This window comes from Protopterus annectens, chromosome 11.part0, assembly GCF_019279795.1.
Source record: "Protopterus annectens isolate FY-2018-M chromosome 11.part0, PAN1.0, whole genome shotgun sequence".
Lineage (NCBI taxonomy): Eukaryota > Metazoa > Chordata > Ceratodontiformes > Protopteridae > Protopterus > Protopterus annectens.
Window position 1 is genome coordinate 1,454,905,487 of NC_056745.1, and position 19,512 is coordinate 1,454,924,998.

Here is a 19,512-nt window from a genome sequence, read left to right on the forward strand (position 1 = left end):
GTCAGCCATAATTTGTATGCTGGATTATATGGTCTGTATATGTGCTGTCTTATCCTCTCTGACTATAGCAGTCCCTAACTCATGATATGCCCTCAGTTCAGTACCAGCATATCATATTTACATAATTTATTGTGACTTTTTAATAACATGCATTTTCATCTACCGCTAATAGTCTGAGGGTGATTATTTGGTTATCTGATACATCTGGCACATTCTATCCTACACACAGTCACTTGCTAGGCATTTTTGTCCTCATTGCTGCATTAAATAATCAGAATTTTTTTGTTTTGTTTTGTTAGTACACACTCCTCATTTCCTGGGGTCCAACTGATCATAATGCATTATTACATGTTAACAATTGTTGGCACACACACACACACACACACACACACACACACACACACACACACACACACACGTATATAAATATAAATATATATGAGTTCAGTTTAGATTGCCAGCAAGACATTTCATTGACTCTGATAGGTAGTTTTACTGCTAGATGAATGCTCTTCTGTTGACTTGCTTGTGGGGATGGCTTGTTTTGTATGGATGTTAGACTATTTTGTACCCACCCTGGAAAGTCTGAAGGCAGATTTCCTATGTAAATTCAGATTTAGTTGGTTTTGATAGAGAACTGGTATTTGCAAGTACTTTTGTACTTTTGTGTGTTTTTGTTTTAATGATCACAGATGTAAGGCTATTGTGCTTACATCCATAAACCTGTTCCTAATCCCAGCCCTACATTTATCATAGAGAAATCCCTTTCCATTACAATATTACTATTCAAAGTTTGTCTGAATTTAATGGGGAGGTTTGATTTAAAAAAATGCGTAAGTTTTCATTTTGCTATTGGTTGTTTTTGATGTGCTGCATTTTTAAGTTAGTATATTTTCAAAGAACTGGCAACAATCACCTGTGTTCTGATACTTGTGCACTTTGATAATTCGGCATAAACTAATATATATGCAAACACACACACACATATCAGGCTGACTAGTAAATGTACGGTATGTCTTTAAAAGTGTATGCTGAATCTATATAATTTCCCTAAAAGAATGTTGCAGAAAACAGCATAAACATTTTAACTGAGCAGTTAGCTGGAAAACCTGCCTACTGCTGCTACCTATCTGTTGTTCTTACTGTACTGCCTCATGACCCAGGTTGTGGTGTAAAATGATCCTGCATAAGGTCATTTACCTGGGTAATAAACAAAATAAGTAAATAAAATAATGTCTTAACCATCAATTAATTTTGTAAATAAGGAGTTGGTCTAAAAGCAGCTAACCAAGAAGTTATTTTCTCACTTGAAGGAAAGAAAAAGCATTCTTTGTGACACCTGATAATCTGTTTCTGTGGCTAATGTTGCCATCTGGCCTACATGAAGTCCCAGATGCCTTTACCAGGATAGTGTATAAAACAGTGAAGCCCCATTCTAGATATGCTGCTGCATTCCTGGATCAGGTGGTCATTCATTCAGAGGACTGGCGGTCTCACTCAGCAAAGTGCTGACCATGTTCGAGGGAAAGGTGTTATAAGACTGTAAGTAGAAAAAATATTCCTGTACCCTCCACTACCGGAGGGGTGAAGGTCTTCTTTATACAAACTTGGTTCTACAGAAAGTTTGTGTAGAATAAGAGGCCATCAGTGAAGAGGGTAATGCAGTTTAGCTAGTGGGTTAAGATTCTAATGTAGCTAAATAAGCTCATGCCATAGTCCTAGGTTTAATTCCCTTAACTTCCATTGCAAAATGGCTGACATTGAGCAAGTCAAAGTGCTCCCAGGTCATGTCCGAAAAGGGGCACTTGTATCAGGAGGGTCTAAAATAATGCATTTTAGTCTGCAAGTTAATGCAAAGGATTAAGGTCATAGGCTGTTTATGAGCTGCTTCCTATAGTACAGAGTTTGATTCCCTTAGTCTCCATTTGCCTACTGTGTAACTCTGAAGTAGTCAATGAAACAGCCAGTACTTTGGAGCAACTGTAGAACTGGGGATGGATCCACAGTGATTTCCTGAACTGCATGTCTAGTAATAACTTATGAACCTGTGGCCCCAACTTTGTGACTATAACTGGGATAAGTGAGAAGCTCCTTTCAAGGTGCAATGGTTCCTTGAAGCAGAGTATTTAATGAAAAAAGAAGAATCCTATGTTCTGAACGTGTGTTAGTGATGTCTGATTTTATTAAAGAGTTTACCCCCATATAAGAATACATTGTAGGTAGTTTATGGGGCAGTGCCTAAGATATTCAAAGCTGCCTGAATGCAGGAAAACCAGAAATTAACTCCTTACTTTGTGGGATATTTGGAAGAAGATCCTGACCGTGTATACTGTGAGAATTTAGTCAGCCCTAGCATGTGAAGCATACCTTGTGGAAGTATAGAGATCCCTACTGAAATGTCAGCACTCATAACTCCAAATGCAGACAGACCAAACAAAAGACTCAAACTGCAGGGGAAGGGTGAATCTCCTTTAAACTTGTTTTTTGCAGGGGTGCAAGCCTCCCACACCCCTAAACTTATATATACGAACTCCAAGATTGCCATCCTAGGAAAAAATTGACTATTCTGAGAAATGGCCATCTTGGACTTTGTTTATACAAGTCATTTTTTGCACCCATTTAGTGTCTGTATGGACCATTTTCAGGTCAGATTAGGATGCATAGAGGAAATGGTAGAATACAGACAAATCAAAAGGTTTTGTAGATAATGCAGAAAAGCTATGCAAATTAGATAAAACTGCTCCCTATTGTAAAGCTTCTTAATGACCATAAGGAGGCAGTACTCAACTTCAGTGCTGTGGCTGTAAGGAACCAACTGAGAAAAGTGAACCCCAGGAAGGCTGCTGTCCCTTGTAACATTTTGTGGAAAGTATTGAAAGGTTCTGCAGACCAACTCAGCATAGTCCTAACTGAAATCTTCAATATCTCGCTTGTCCAGGAAAAAGTACCAGCATGTGTCAAAGTTACGAACATAAATCCCTCTGCCCAAAAGAGTGAACCCCACCTGCCTAAATGACTGCAGGCCAGTGGCCCTTACATGAAATGTAATGAAATGCTTTGGAAGGCTGGTTAAAAGGCATTGACTACAGTGCTACCCCAATCCTTTGAACCACTGCAATTTGCCTACTAGGCAAATAAGCCAACTGCTGATGCCATTTCAGTGGCACGTCACCTCAAATTTGAGCATCTTGAAGAAAAGAACAAAAATATGCCAGGCAGTTGTTCATAGATTTCAGCTCAGCATTCAATACGGTGATTCCAATGCAACATATAGAAAAGCTAATCAACCTTGGCATAAATAAAAGGCTGTGCAACTGGATCCTCTATTTCCTGACTGGAAGACCACAAAGGACCTGTGCTGGTAAGAGCACTTCAGGGACTATTACAATCAACACTGGAGTACCCCAAGGCTGTGTGCTGAGTCGTCTACTGCTCACAGTCCTTACTCATGACTGCTCTATGAAAGCTAGCAACAGCCACATCATCAGATTTGCAGATGATACCACAGTGGTGGGACTCATAAGTGGTGATGACAAGAATGGGTATAGGAATGAGGTCAAATCCCTGATTGAATGGTGCAATAACAACAATGTGGACTTGAATGTCAATAAAACAAAATAAATTTGTATTGACTTCAGAAAGAGCTCTACAATGCACCTGCCCCTCAAGATCAATGGTGAAGAAGTGGAGAGAGTCCAAACTACAAAGTCCCTGGTTGAGAAAAGCAAAGCTCTCTATGAATGCTCTAAATACCTTCTACAGAGGAGCCATCGAGAACATTATCAGCAGCAACTGCACTGTATGGTTCAGTAACAGCACAATGGCTGAGAGGAAGAAGCTGCAAAGAATAATAAGAACAGCAGAAAAGATCGTGGGCACTAGTCTTCCTATCGTACAGGTGCTCTAAGATCGTGGGCACTAACCTTCCTACCGTACAGGAGCTCTAAGATCGTGGGCACTAGTCTTCCTACCTTACAGGAGCTCTAAGATCGTGGGCACTAGTCCTCCTACCTTACAGGCGCTCTAAGATCGTGGGCACTAGTCCTCCTACATAACAGGCGCTCTAAGATCGTGGGCACTAGTTCTCCTACCTTACAGGTGCTCTAAGATCATGGGAACTAGTCTTCCTACCTTACAGGAGCTCTAAGATCATGGGCACTAGTCTTCCTACCTTACAGGAGCTCTAAGATCATGGGCACTAGTCTTCCTACCTTACAGGAGCTCTAAGATCATGGGCACTAGTCTTCCTACCTTACAGGAGCTCTAAGGTCATGGGCACTAGTCTTCCTACCTTACAGGAGCTCTAAGATCATTGTCACTAGTCCTCCTACCTTACAGGAGCTCTAAGATCATGGGCACTAGTCTTCCTACCTTACAGGAGCTCTAAGATCATGGGGACTAGTCTTCCTACCTTACAGGAGCTCTAAGATCGTGGGCACTAGTCTTCCTACCTTACAGGAGCTCTAAGATCATTGTCACTAGTCTTCCTACCTTACAGGAGCTCTAAGATCATGGGGACTAGTCTTCCTACCTTACAGGAGCTCTAAGATTGTGGGCACTAGTCTTCCTACCTTACAGGAGCTCTAAGATCATTGTCACTAGTCTTCCTACCTTACAGGAGCTCTAAGATCATGGGCACTAGTCTTCCTACCTTACAGGAGCTCTAAGATCATTGTCACTAGTCTTCCTACCTTACAGGAGCTCTAAGATCATGGGCACTAGTCTTCCTACCTTACAGGAGCTCTAAGATCGTGGGCACTAGTCTTCCTACCTTACAGGCGCTCTAAGATCGTGGGCACTAGTTCTCCTACCTTACAGGTGCTCTAAGATCATGGGCACTAGTCTTCCTACCTTACAGGAGCTCTAAGATCATGGGCACTAGTCTTCCTACCTTACAGGAGCTCTAAGATCGTGGGCACTAGTCTTCCTACCTTACAGGAGTTCTAAGATCATGGGGACTAGTCTTCCTACCTTACAGGAGCTCTAAGATTGTGGGCACTAGTCTTCCTACCTTACAGGAGCTCTAAGATCATTGTCACTAGTCTTCCTACCTTACAGGAGCTCTAAGATCATGGGCACTAGTCTTCCTACCTTACAGGAGCTCTAAGATCATGGGCACTAGTCTTCCTACCTTACAGGAGCTCTAAGATCGTGGGCACTAGTCTTCCTACCTTACAGGAGCTCTAAGATCATGGGCACTAGTCTTCCTACCTTACAGGAGCTCTAAGATCATTGTCACTAGTCTTCCTACCTTACAGGAGCTCTAAGATCATGGGCACTAGTCTTCCTACCTTATAGGTGCTCTAAGATCGTGGGCACTAGTCTTCCTACCTTACAGGAGCTCTAAGATCGTGGGCACTAGTCTTCCTACCTTACAGGAGCTCTAAGATCATGGGCACTAGTCTTCCTACCTTACAGGAGCTCTAAGATCGTGGGCACTAGTCTTCCTACCTTACAGGAGCTCTAAGATCATGGGCACTAGTCTTCCTACCTTACAGGAGCTCTAAGATCATTGTCACTAGTCTTCCTACCTTACAGGAGCTCTAAGATCATGGGCACTAGTCTTCCTACCTTACAGGAGCTCTAAGATCATTGTCACTAGTCTTCCTACATTACAGGAGCTCTAAGATCGTGGGCACTAGTCTTCCTACCTTACAGGAGCTCTAAGATTGTGGGCACTAGTCTTCCTACCTTACAGGAGCTCTAAGATCATTGTCACTAGTCTTCCTACCTTACAGGAGCTCTAAGATCATGGGCACTAGTCTTCCTACCTTACAGGAGCTCTAAGATCATTGTCACTAGTCTTCCTACCTTACAGGAGCTCTAAGATCATGGGCACTAGTCTTCCTACCTTACAGGAGCTCTAAGATCGTGGGCACTAGTCTTCCTACCTTACAGGCGCTCTAAGATCGTGGGCACTAGTTCTCCTACCTTACAGGTGCTCTAAGATCATGGGCACTAGTCTTCCTACCTTACAGGCGCTCTAAGATCGTGGGCACTAGTTCTCCTACCTTACAGGTGCTCTAAGATCATGGGCACTAGTCTTCCTACCTTACAGGAGCTCTAAGATCATGGGCACTAGTCTTCCTACCTTACAGGCACTCTAAGATCGTGGGCACTAGTCTTCCTGCCTTACAGGAGCTCTAAGATCATTGTCACTAGTCCTCCTACCTTACAGGAGCTCTAAGATCGTTGGCACTAGTCTTCCTACCTTACAGGAGCTCTAAGATCGTGGGCACTAGTCTTCCTACCTTACAGGAGCTCTAAGATCATTGTCACTAGTCTTCCTACCTTACAGGAGCTCTAAGATCATGGGCACTAGTCTTCCTACCTTACAGGAGCTCTAAGATCATTGTCACTAGTCTTCCTACATTACAGGAGCTCTAAGATCGTGGGCACTAGTCTTCCTACCTTACAGGAGCTCTAAGATCGTGGGCACTAGTCTTCCTAGCTTACAGGAGCTCTAAGATCATTATCACTAGTCTTCCTACCTTACAGGAGCTCTAAGATCGTTGCCACTAGTCTTCCTACCTTACAGGAGCTCTAAGATCGTGGGCACTAGTCTTCCTACCTTACAGGAGCTCTAATATCGTGGGCACTAGTCTTCCTACCTTACAGGAGTTCTAAGATCCTGGGCACTAGTCTTCCTACCTTACAGGAGCTCTAAGATCGTGGGCACTAGTCTTCCTACCTTACAGGAGCTCTAAGATCATTGACACTAGTCTTCCTACCTTACAGGAGCTCTAAGATCATTGTCATTAGTCTTCCTACCTTACAGGAGCTCTAAGATCGTTGTCACTAGTCTTCCTACCTTACAGGAGCTATAAGATCGTGGGCACTAGTCTTCCTACCTTACAGGAGCTCTAAGATCATTGTCACTAGTCTTCCTACCTTACAGGAGCTCTAAGATCGTGAGCACTAGTCTTCCTACCTTACAGGAGCTCTAAGATCGTGGGCACTAGTCTTCCTACCTTACAGGAGCTCTAAGATCGTTGTCACTAGTCTTCCTACCTTACAGGAGCTCTAAGATCGTGGGCACTAGTCTTCCTACCTTACAGGAGCTCTAAGATCATGGGCACTAGTCTTCCTACCTTACAGGAGCTCTAAGATCGTTGTCACTAGTCTTCCTACCTTACAGGAGCTCTAAAATCATTGTCACTAGTCTTCCTACCTTACTGGAGCTCTAAGATCGTGGGCACTAGTCTTCCTACCTTACAGGAGCTCTACGATCATGGGCACTAGTCTTCCTACCTTACAGGAGCTCTTTGAACTGAGATGTAAAAAGAGGTCCCACAAAATATTGAGTGGCACTTCTCATCCAGTGTATGATTGATTCACTAAACTTGCTTCTGGTAGAAGGTTACAGAGTATCCGCTGCAGGACCTCCAGACTCATGGACAGTTTTTATCCAACTGCAATAAGACTCATTGATGCAGACATAAATCTGGATGTATCAAAACTATAATAGATTGTTACACTCTGATTCTTTTTTTTTTTCCATACAGTAATTCTATTTATTTATTACATACTAAAATTAATATATTCTCATTCAAGTGCAATTCGATCACTTACTTATGGGCAATATCACCCAATGTCACCTATGGGTATAGTGTACTTTTCGTTTCTTGTATTAATCATCTAGTAGTCAGTGTTGTCCAGTGTATATAAATAGTGTACAAGCATGTGCGTCAGCTACCTAGATATTTACTTTTGTACTATAGATATTGTTTATTCTTTAATAACTATCAGGTCTGTCTTTTTGTGTTTGTTTTTCTCCTGTAAAAGAGGTGACACTGGAAATTTCATGTAGGTAGCACTTGTATTTCCTAAATGGCAATAAAGTTTCTTTGAATCTTTGAATCTAACAATGAGATTAGCATACCTTAGAGCAAAGGACATGCTCTAAGACAGGACTACCTTGCACTTTGTATTTCTTTCTTTCTTTATTTATTTATTTATGTATTTATTTATGTATTTGTGTATTTGACATTTGATCACCAAGAAAGTCTGACTAGGCATAAATCCAATTTTCAGTGTAGGCCTAGGAAGGAAAGCTACATAAGTCATAATACAAATTGTTTACAGATGATCTTGGAAACTTACGATAAGTAAAATAAGTTCAATAAATTACACAAATGAGATAAATAGAAGAAAAAAGTAGGATTACATCAGAAACAGGCAAAAAATATATATATATATATATATATATATATATATATATATATATATATATATACATATAGATTCTCTATACAATCTTGAAATACTGAAATATCGAATTTCAGTATTTTGTGACTGAATAGTCGAACACCCACATAACCGAACACACAAAACCACAAATATCACAATCGTGACCATACATACACACACACACACACACACACATATATATACCTACCTAACTACACTAAAACAAACAAAACAACACACACACACACACACACACACACACACACACACACCTACCCTACCTATAAGCAGAAGGGCAAGCCCCACCTGCACCCCCCCACACCGCCCCTACTTATATATATATATACTAACTCCGAGATCACACGAAACACACAAACACACAAAAAACACCACCACACAGACTAACATCCCTATCCAATACCCTTAAACAAAGACCAATTACCTAAAATCCCAGATAAATCCACAAACCGCAGCGCAATCACAGCAGATTCGGCATTTTCGTAGTTGACATACTACAGTTTTGTGTAACTGCACTTTCATGTATTCTGTCTCGACGTACTGAAATTCGGCATTTCAGTACGTTGAGATTCTCTAGTGTTTTTACATATATATATATATATATAAAATCATCTGAGTATATTTGGAATATTATGAAAAAAGAAATAATAAAGGTACAAGAGAATCAGAAAAAGAAAACTTGACAGCAACAAGAATTTTACAGACTAAGAAAGGTCAAAGGAAGATGGAGATGAGGAGAGAAAGAGGGTAAAATAAGATTTAAAGATGACGATAGAGAAGGAAATAAGAGAGAAATAAGTTTAGGTGCTAAGAGCAGTAAGAGAGGTAGTGGGTGTGTAATAGATCAGAAGGAGGAAGAGTCTGGAAGAGAAATGGAAGACTGAGAATATAGGAAGGGAAAATAAAAGGGTCAACTGAAATGGTATTCTTTAAGTGTGCACTAAAAATGGGATTGTAGGTGCTCATCTAATGTCCATAGGAATCTTGTTCCATGTTTTGGCTACTGTGCAGGAGTATAATCCATGTCCTTTGTTTTTTTTTAGGGTTATGGGTTTCAAGAAGCTGTTTCTCAAATGAGCAGGGTGGATGGTTAGGAAGGTACTGTTTGAGAATTTTACAGATGGAGGGACACTGGAAGGGATATCATTTTGCGAGCAAGTAGAAGCTGGGTGTACTTGAGGTAAACTGGCATCTCAAGCCAGTTTGATGTTTTCAGAGCAGAGCAGTGATGACTTTTACATAACAGATTTGGTTGCAAATCTAGCTACCTTATTATAACAATGTTCTAGTTTTATGATGAGGGAGATCTGAATATCGATAAGAATTGGTGAGACATACAATAGAGAAGGTAGAAGGTATGTACTCTGGAGGAGTTGATGAAGAATTTTTTTGATTTGTAGAGCATATTGAGCTTTTGATGTGTTTTTTAATATAACTTTTATGTGAAGATTAAATTTCAGTTGATAATCAGCTAAGATGCCTAGTAATTTGATATGAGATACAACATTTATATCTATATGAATGTGAGAAATTATTTTGAAGTCGTTTTTGAGAGGTGTTAGAGATTTGGGGAGAAATATTAATATCTTCTTTTTGTTGGGATTTAGGAGTAGTTGGTTTTCACAGAGCCAATGTTCGATGGAATTGAAGCCATTTTGAGTAATGGAGTATAAATGGGTTAGAGTGTTTGATGAGCAGATGAGAGTGGAGTTGTCTTTGTATTGGATGAGGGAAGTCTTTTGGGAGGAAGTAGGTAAGTAGTTTGCGAAGATGTTAAAGAGAAGAGGTCCAAGGATTGAACCTTGGGGTACAACATTATTAAATGGAAGAAAAGAGGAGTAATGAGACAACCATTTTACAGAGGGCTGTCTATGGACCCCTAGCTAAACTGGGAATATTCAGGAACTATTCTAAGGCTAACCTCCTGCTATTAAATGAGAACCTGGCAAAATGTCAAGCCCCAATAAACCATGAGAACACTTCTGCCAATGCAGAACTGTTCACAGAAACCCTGTACAAACAAGTTAATAGCTGCATAGAGGCAGTTGTACCGACCAGGAAGAAGTACAGAACTAACTCAAAAAACAAGCCACCCGGGTGGAATCACAAAATCAATTGGATGTATAACAGGAAGAAGAAAATCATGGCAACAATTGGGACGTGCAGCACCCAGCAGGATAAAGGCACTCACATTAAACTAAACCAACAACTCAGAGGACAAATAAAGTCTACCAAAAACAAATTTGTGATAAGTTTAGCCTCCTAGGACAAGGACAACCACAAAGCATTCTTTAGCTATGTCCACAACCTCAAAGGCAATACACAGTTGTGCGCAGAGCTCATTGTAAATGTAGCCACCATTACTGAGCCAGAAGATATAGCAAACCTCCTGGCTGATAAATTCAGTTCCAACTTTACTCCTCTCTCCCCCTCAACCTACCCTCATGAAATATCATCAAATATAACTCCCCCTGCTATCACTAGGGAACAGGTCCTTAATGCTCTTTCTAAGACCAAGAACACTGCATCAATGGGCCCAGACAATATCCTAGGATGCCTTCTAAATAGCATGAAACATGACCTGTCGGGGCCTCTGGAATTAGTATTTAACTGTAGCCTCCAAACAGACTTCATACCTTATGAATGGAAAAAGGCAACAGTCATCCCTCTGCACAAAGCTGGGCCATCTACAGACCCTGGAAACAACAGACCCATAAGTCTCACTAGTCTTATATGTAAAGCCATAGAAAGAATTATCATGGAGATGATCAACATTGATATAGTAAACTTCCAGACACTGGACCCAACCCACTTTGGTTTCATAAAGGGCAGATCATGCCTACTCAACCTGGTGGACTTCTTTGAGAAGGTCACCAAAGCAATAGATGAGGACAAAATCGTTCACTCACCTACCTTGACCTGGCCAAGGCATTTGACACAATACCCCACTTGGGCATTGTTGACAAACTCAAGAGGTTCAGTACAAACTTGTATGTCACCCGGTGGATAGCCAAATGGCTCACAAACAGGACCCAGGAAGTTAGAATTGGGGAGTCCACCTCTACAAAGAGGCCAGTAAGAAGTGGAGTCCCCTCAGGGATCAGTCCTTGGACCGCTCCTTTTTGGCATTTACTTCTTAGAAGTCAAGTCCTATGTCAGTGGCCTCTGGCTGACTAAATCTGCAAATGATTGCAAATTAAGAGCTGTCATTGAATCTCACACTGACACAAATGTTCTCCAGGAGGAGCTGACACAGACAAACAACTGGTGTCACAGTTATGGACTAAAACTAAATGCAAAGAAATGCATAATAGTATCCTTTGGGAAGTCATCCATCCCTGGTAGCTATCATATTGAAAAAACACCCCTTAGAGCTGACCCAGTAGTCAGAGACTTAGGAACACACACATAGATAATAATCTAGCCTTTGATCATCATGTGTCTACAGTGGTCAGGAAATCATTCTTTGTTGCTCAACTTATAAAAAAGGTATGGCATCCAAGTCCAAGGAAGTCATTGTTCCACTGTATTCAGCATTCATCAGACCTATTATTGAGTACAATGCCCCCTTTGGTATGCACCCAACCAGGCATATCCAACAGCTGGAATGTCCGCAGAGATTCCTCACTAAAAGAATACAGGGCATAAGTAATATGTCCTATGCAGACTGCCTCAAGGCCCTATCCCTGTATTCTGTCTCCTACAAGCTTTTGAGGGGAGATCTATGCCTGGCATACAGGGCATTGTCAGATGCTACTCTGATGGACCTCCTCCATATCCACAAAACAAACAGTACCAGAATTATCTGTTCAAAAGACTTAAACCTTGCCTGTGATATAAATAGGACCTGCTGGAGAGATAGGTATTTATCCCACAGACTACCTAGCCTATGTAACAGGCTCCCCATCCATATGAAGCAGAGTTCTTCCCTAATCCAATTCAAGTGCAACTTGGACAATTAGATGGGGAAACTGGAAATTCATCCCTGGTTTGGCACCTATGTCTCTGATGCAGTCAGGTAACCTGTAAATGGTTCATCTCCTAGGCCCATGTTTACCCTTATCAAGGGTATCAGAATGCGTCAGAGATTTGGGATGCATGGCTAGTCTTAAAAAGGCCCCTGTGGTTGTTATTCTAGTAAACACCTATGAACCTATAAGAAAGGTAGATAGTGAACCAGCTACGTTTTGTATTAGACAGACCAAGTGCAGACATTTTTGAGAGTAATTTGGAATGAAAAACTGGCTTTGATGATGTTAGCTAAAAAGGGAATCAGGGCAGTTGTGTTACGGTATGGACAAAAACCATGTTAGGTAGAGTTTAGTACATTTTCTTGAAGAAGACATTGTAAGATTTGTTGATGTATTCACTTTTCTAGAATTTTAGAGAAGGGGATAAAATAGTGCTAGGCCTAAAGTTTGTTACTGATATGAGTTTTAACAAGGTTACGGAGATGTAAAACACACAAATTCCACCAGAAGACAAACCACACTAGTAGCCAGAAATCAAAACTAAGTGCAGAGAGAAGCACCAGTGTGCAAACACAGCAGACACAGTTCAAAATATCCACAGGTAAAATAGGCAGCAAACAGCAGGCAGCAGGTAAAATAAATCCAAGTTTATTGCATATACATACTAGTAAGCACTTTCTCTATGGAATAATATCTTCTTCAGACCTTAATAAAACAACATATTTACTAAACATTTATGTAACACTGTCATAATACACAGACCAATCAAAAGTTAAAACTAATAAAAGAATTAAATAGCTAAAGCTGAACTCACAAAAAAGTAAACCCAGCAAAAAGGAAATAGACATTACTTGTTCCTTTTCTTTCTAGCTTTTATAACAGGTTTCAAACATACAAATTCATTTAAACCTAACCACATATGAGAACGTAGTTCGACTATCCATCTTGCTTCACATCTTTCTGCTTCATTTTCAATGTTACCCAACCTAGTATTCTCATATATAACATCTAACACAATAAAAGAAAACCTGACCATGTTAATCCTAAGTATCCCTATTTGTTTTTTTTTTTTGGGGTAGTTTATAGAACAAATTTATGGGAAGACTGGGTGTATGATCAACATGGGCTACCCTGTCCATGATGGACATGGGTGCCACCCCAGGGGTGAATTTGCAGTCTCCCATCCAGTTGTCTAGATTTAAACAAGGCCAGTGAGGAGTTGTGTTTTACGTGAATAGAAAATCTATTCTAGAGAAGCGGCAGTGTCTGGAAGACATATCTATCTCATCACTATGTTCTGTTAATGCCATAAGCTGGGTTGAGATCCCTAAAGAGAGTGACTCTTGTGCCACTTGACATGTGGATGTGCAGCATTTCCATTAGGGAAGGATCAGAGACTGCCCTGTAGGCCAGGCACACGTCACCTCTCAGCAGCCTATAAGATACAGAGTAACGTGACAGGGCTTTCAGCCTGTCCATGTAGGTCATGGTTTGAAGTCCCTCTATTTTCTTAGTGAGAATCCACTGAAGTCTCTCCAGCTGCTGCAGGTGTCTGGTGAGGTACATGCAAAAGGGTGCATTATACTCTATTAATGGTCTGATAAGGGTCGAGTACAGTGGAGTTATAACATCCCTTGACCTGGATGCTATGCCCTTGCTTATGAGGTGTGCACCATAAAAGTCTTTCCTTACCACTGTGGAAACTTAGTGGTCAAAGTTCAGATTGCTATCAACCTGTGCTTCCAAGTCTCTCACCACTGGGTTGGAACTTGAGGGGGAGGGGTGTCAATATTGTCATTTGTAGTGAATTCCATTTTGCCAAAGGGAATAATAATGCATTTATTTTTTGCATTTAGTTTTAGACCGTGACTTTGGCACCAATCATTTGATTGTGTTAGCCCTTCTTGTAATATATTGACATTGTTGAGGGACTCAGTGATTGCTCCCAGTTTGCAATCATTGGCAAACTTAGTGAGCCAAAGGCTGTCTACTTTGACCTTGATTTCTAAGCAATAGATGCAAAACAGTGAGTGGCCCAGCACAGAATCCTGTGGTACTCAACTGGTGACGGGTCTACTGGTGGAGATGGAGTCACCAATTTCAACAGAGTGTGATCTGTTGGTGAGCCAGTTGTCTACCCATCTAGTAATGTAAGGGTTAATCCCTAACTGGGAGAGTTTCTCAACAATGCCAGAGTGGAGAATTATGTCTAAAGCATTGGCAAGGCCGAGATAGGCAGTGTGCGCTGTTTTACCTTCATCCATGGCTTTGGTGGCATTCTCAAAGAAGTCCACCATGATTAATAAGCATGATCTACCCTTAACAATGACAAACTGGGTAGGAGGCCAGTGTTTGGAGTTCATCTATGTCCTTGTTGATAAGGTCCATGATAATTCTTTCCCTGGCCTTGCAGATGAGGCTGGTTAGACGTATGGGTCTGTAGTTCCCAGAGTCGGTTGATGGCCCCCACTTTGTGCAGGGGGATTACTGTTACTGTTCCCCATTCTACAAGAACATAGCCAGTTCTTAAGCTATGATTAAGCAAACACCAAGTGGATCCACTAGGTCTTGTTTTAGATTGTTTACTAAACAACCTGGGATATTGTCTGGTCTCATTGAGGCCATATTTTTGTCTTGGTGAGTGCAGGAATGGCCTTTTCTCTAGAGATACTAGGCAGAGGGATGGCATTGTGTATGCTCTGGGATATGATAGGTGAGGGTGGGTGGGCAGCTGAAGTTTACAGTGAATCTCTCAGCTAGGAGGTTGATGATATCTTCTAGTGTAGTATGAGTGATCCCTTATACAACCAGTTCAGCTGCATTCCCTTTTAGACTTCAGGTGTAGTTAAATAATGCCTTATGATTATCTTTGGCTAGGGATGCAATTGTAGTTTTGCAATTTGCTTTAGAAAATTTTACATGATTTCTGATTTTCTTCCTGCTGTTATATAATATGTTTACACTTGAAGTCTGAAGGTGGCTTATTTTTATGGAAAGACCTGGTTTTGATCCGGTCAGGTACAGCAGAGTTTATGCAGTCGCTTAAGTGTTTGTACAAGACATTTGTGTACACTTCTGCATTGTGATCATTGATGTCTGTGACTGTGGGTGGTACGGACCTTTTTATACCATTACTTAGTAGGCTGTAGTTGGCTTTGGTAAAGCTTTTTGTAATTTTTGTTGCTGTGAGGGTGTCAGTTCCAGTAGTTACTTCAAACTAGACTGATTTATGTCTGACCTAACCAGGGAGGACATCACATATGGGGAAGTACAGTGACCAGCCCCATGCTGATGAGTACTATATCCAGAACTTTAGAGCCTCTAGTGGGGGTGCAAACGGTTTACTATTGAAAATGCGAATGGCACTTGGGCAACAGTCGGATAGTCAAACGTATAAGGTTGTAAACAAGGATGTCGAAGACAAAATAATCAATCTAGGAATGGTTTTAACATGGGTCGAGGTAGGTGTTCAGTATTATTCCCTACTACAAACATCTTCCCTACCTCGACCCATGTTAAAACCATTCCTAGATTGATTATTATGTCTTCGACATCTGTGTTTACGACCTTATACGTTCGACTATACAACTGTCGCCCACGTGCCGTTCGCATTTTCAATAGTAAACTGGTGCAAACTATCTGTTCCAGAACACTTATGTCAACAAAGTCCAGGAACCTCTGGGCAGGTGTTTTTTTGCTTGTGTATGTTCCACAGTTTATGGAAGGATAGTTGAAATCTTCCATGGCTAAGGTATTGGGCTATATGGTGAGTGATTCCAGTAAATCAAAGTAGCTGGTGTGCTTATCCTGGTTCATGGTGGGGGACTAGCAATGATATGGTGTGGTATATTCCCAATAGTTAATCAGACATGGAGTAGTTTGAGAGAGCCATGCAGTTTGACCAGTCTCAAAGTATATTTGATTTTAATGAAGATGGATACAACTCCACCTTTGATTCCTTCATGCTCATTTTGAGGTCTGAATGAGTAGAAGGCATTGTAGCCTTGCATGGTCGGGGTGCTTTCAGTGGCCTTGAACCATGTCTCAATAACTGCACAGACATCAACATTCTTTAAAGGTGAGGAGTGCTACCAGGGAGTGCAGTTTTGTGTTTGAACTTCTAGCACTAAGCAGCATGACCCTGAGTTTGTTTCAATTACATTTTGTTACATTGGAAACTTTGTTGTTTTGAGGAGAGGTTAAGGGAATTTTTTGATCAAATAGGGAATTCCCTGAACTTTTTAAAATTCACCAACAGCTATAACAAGGAAAATGCCATGTTTTTAGACCTTGCAATTTCCAAGGAGTGCAACTAGGGTCTCTCCAACAACCTGTGCCAAAAACCCACAAAGGTGAATCTTCTCCTCCACCAGGCTAGCATGCACCCCCTTTCTGACTAAAATAATTGTTTTTAAGTCACAGGGGCTCTGGATCACCTGAGTATCCAAGAACCTGAGAGATTTTATGGCCAGCATCATTAAACTAGAGATGGACGTTTTGGAAAGAGGATGCATTGAAACGTTCATTTGATTGATCTATGACCCTTTACAGAAGACCAATAAAACAACTTGGGCTACATGGAACTTGGAGAAAGAAGATCAAGGCACCACAAGAAGGACCATGAGGAGCTCTCAATGGTGCTCATGCACTCCATGGATTTCCAAACCCTTAGAGACATTATTAGGGACAACCGGAGTACTATCAGGCACCACCCTGCCACTAGCTCATTCCTCTTCAGAATGGCAAGTTTCAGTATAAGGACAAACGGGAATCAGAGACATTTCCTGGAGATGGCAAGCAGGGTATGGGACCCATTACCTTGGAAAAGACCTGGGACCTAGCCCTGTGGAAAACAGAAGTGTGGCTACTGTAAGTTGCTGAGCAATGCCGGTAAGTTCAATTGCCCAAACATAAAGAAATCTTTTTCCAGCAAACACTGAGAGAGCTGCAATAGTGAGCGTCTAGTTTACAGAGCAGAATGCTCAAAATGTGCCACATTTTATATAGGCAAAACTTTGAACAAGCTGAAAACAAGGATGCTCTTCACCTACATGACATAAAATACCACAACTGCACCAATGCATTGGCAAGGCATGGCAACGAAAAGACTGGGCATAACTCCTTCAGGTTCCATACCATAGATATGGTGGAAAAGGGAAAACTACGAGGTTCCACCAATGAAATTCTGGAGAAAAGAGAGCTGGAATGGCAGATCCAGCTTAATGCAGGCAAACCACCAGGACTAAACACCATAATCTCCATCAACAGTGTATTGAACCGAAGAAAAGTGGATCATCATGTTACTACTAACAGTAACTACGTTCCTAATGCAGATGTTTTCTGTTTTCTCTAATCCACTGCCACAATTTATGCTCACTGGCTAAATGTTAATGTTCTGCTTGTTCCACTCTTGCTATATATTGCCTTTACTCCCCTGGGTTTTTATCCCATTTGCATAAATTTCTGGAGACTATTGACATGCTCTGCAGTAGCTCTAGCATTACCTGAATTGAGATATGGTTATTCAAGTGGCCTCTGATGAACATCCTCTGATCAAAGCATTAAAGGGCATGGGGAGGCATGACAACTGTTTAATAATTTTGTAAGATTTTTAAGACGTTTAAGATTCTGACACCAAATAGTCTGGTCCTATTATTTAATCCTGGATAACACTCCCTGGGTTAATGTTAATATAATTTTGGTCATATTACTTTTCAACTGAGTGTTAGTTTACCTGTACATTTGATTAATAGGTAGGTCTGATGAAGCTTACGTGTGAAAGCACTGGTTATAACATGGCCAGTCTCTCTCCTTTGATTGTGGTCTTTGCAATAAGTTTATTCCCATAGGTCCACCTCTATACAAAATGAATGTAACACTGTTACCAATGAAAATAGAGAGTTTGTATCTGTTTCTGCATAAATGAATGCAACTCTGTTAACCAATAACAATAGAGTTTTAATATCCATATTTGCATAATGTACTGATGCAGTACAAAGTATAAATACCCCAGTTGTCTGTGGAGTAGTTGGTACAAGACAACTGAAATAAAACAAAGAGAAATTTTTGCCACAGCGCTCACCTACCTATGTTGGACGTTCTTCAAAAATAAAGCTTTTGAAAACCAAAAGGAAGACGTTAATGGTTTTATTCAACTTTTGAAATAGGAAAATATAAGATTGCGGATTGAGAGCTGGGTTTATTCTCTTAAATTGACTTGGAAGCTTGTTCTGCTAGACTGAGTTTGTCAGCTGGAATTCAATCTTTGTATGTGTATTTTTAAGTTAGTATCGCTTTTGCGATTCAAGCTCGTAGAAGCCTTGGGGTACAGTCTCCTCAGTGCTTATTTTCTGATTGTTTTGACACTGTCTAAAAAAGGCACCATGGGGGAAGCAAGGGCATTTCCTATTATCCAAAAGCCTAGGGGTGACAGGTGCAGACCGTCTCTAGCAAAGTGGCAAGGTCTGTCTACCATTTCCTTCCAGGCTAACAGATACTAGATCCTGCTGGACTGATAACATAAGCTGAGCCAATTGTTGAAGTCAATCATTTGTTGTTTATATTGTGGCATCATCCTAGTTGAGGGAAGGATACTGTGGGAGCTCTACAGAATCCTGAAAGCCCAAAATCCTGAAGAGCAAAATCCTGTGACTTCAAAATCCTGAAAGTTCAAAATCCTGAAAACACACAGGATACCAACACTTGCTATATTCCAGCGCAAGTACATACATAAACAAAACACAAACCATACTAATCTTCTCCAAGTATAAGCAGGGATGCAAGCCCCGCTGCACCTCCCATGTGTGGCACTGCACCCCCCCATAACCCTTGCTACTTAAATATATCAACTCCGAGACTGCACTTAGTGTACTGAAGTGCAATCTTGGTGTTGTTATATTTAAGTAGCAAAGGGTGTGGGGGGTGCAGTGGGGCATGCTCCCCTGTGTATTGTTGAAGGGTAACATGTTTCTGTATGTACTTGTGCTGGAATGTAGTAAGTGTTGGTATCCTGTGTGTTTTCAGGATTTTGAGTTTTCAAGATTTTGAGCTTTTAGGATTTTGGTCTCAGGATTTTGGTCTTCAGTATTTTGGGCTTTCGGGATTCTGTAGTGTTCCCAGATACTGCATATGTTTAGGGACATTCCTGTCTGGGACACATAATTAGAGAGTTCCTTCATGTCTCTCTCTATATAGTCCAGAGAGATACGCCTCAAGTCATTCACTCCAGCATGGACTATGACAGAGTCATAACTGTACTTCTTGTTGAGCGACTTGAGTGGATACGTGACTTGTCGGATCCTGGCACCTGATAGGCAGCTGACCATGACCTTTT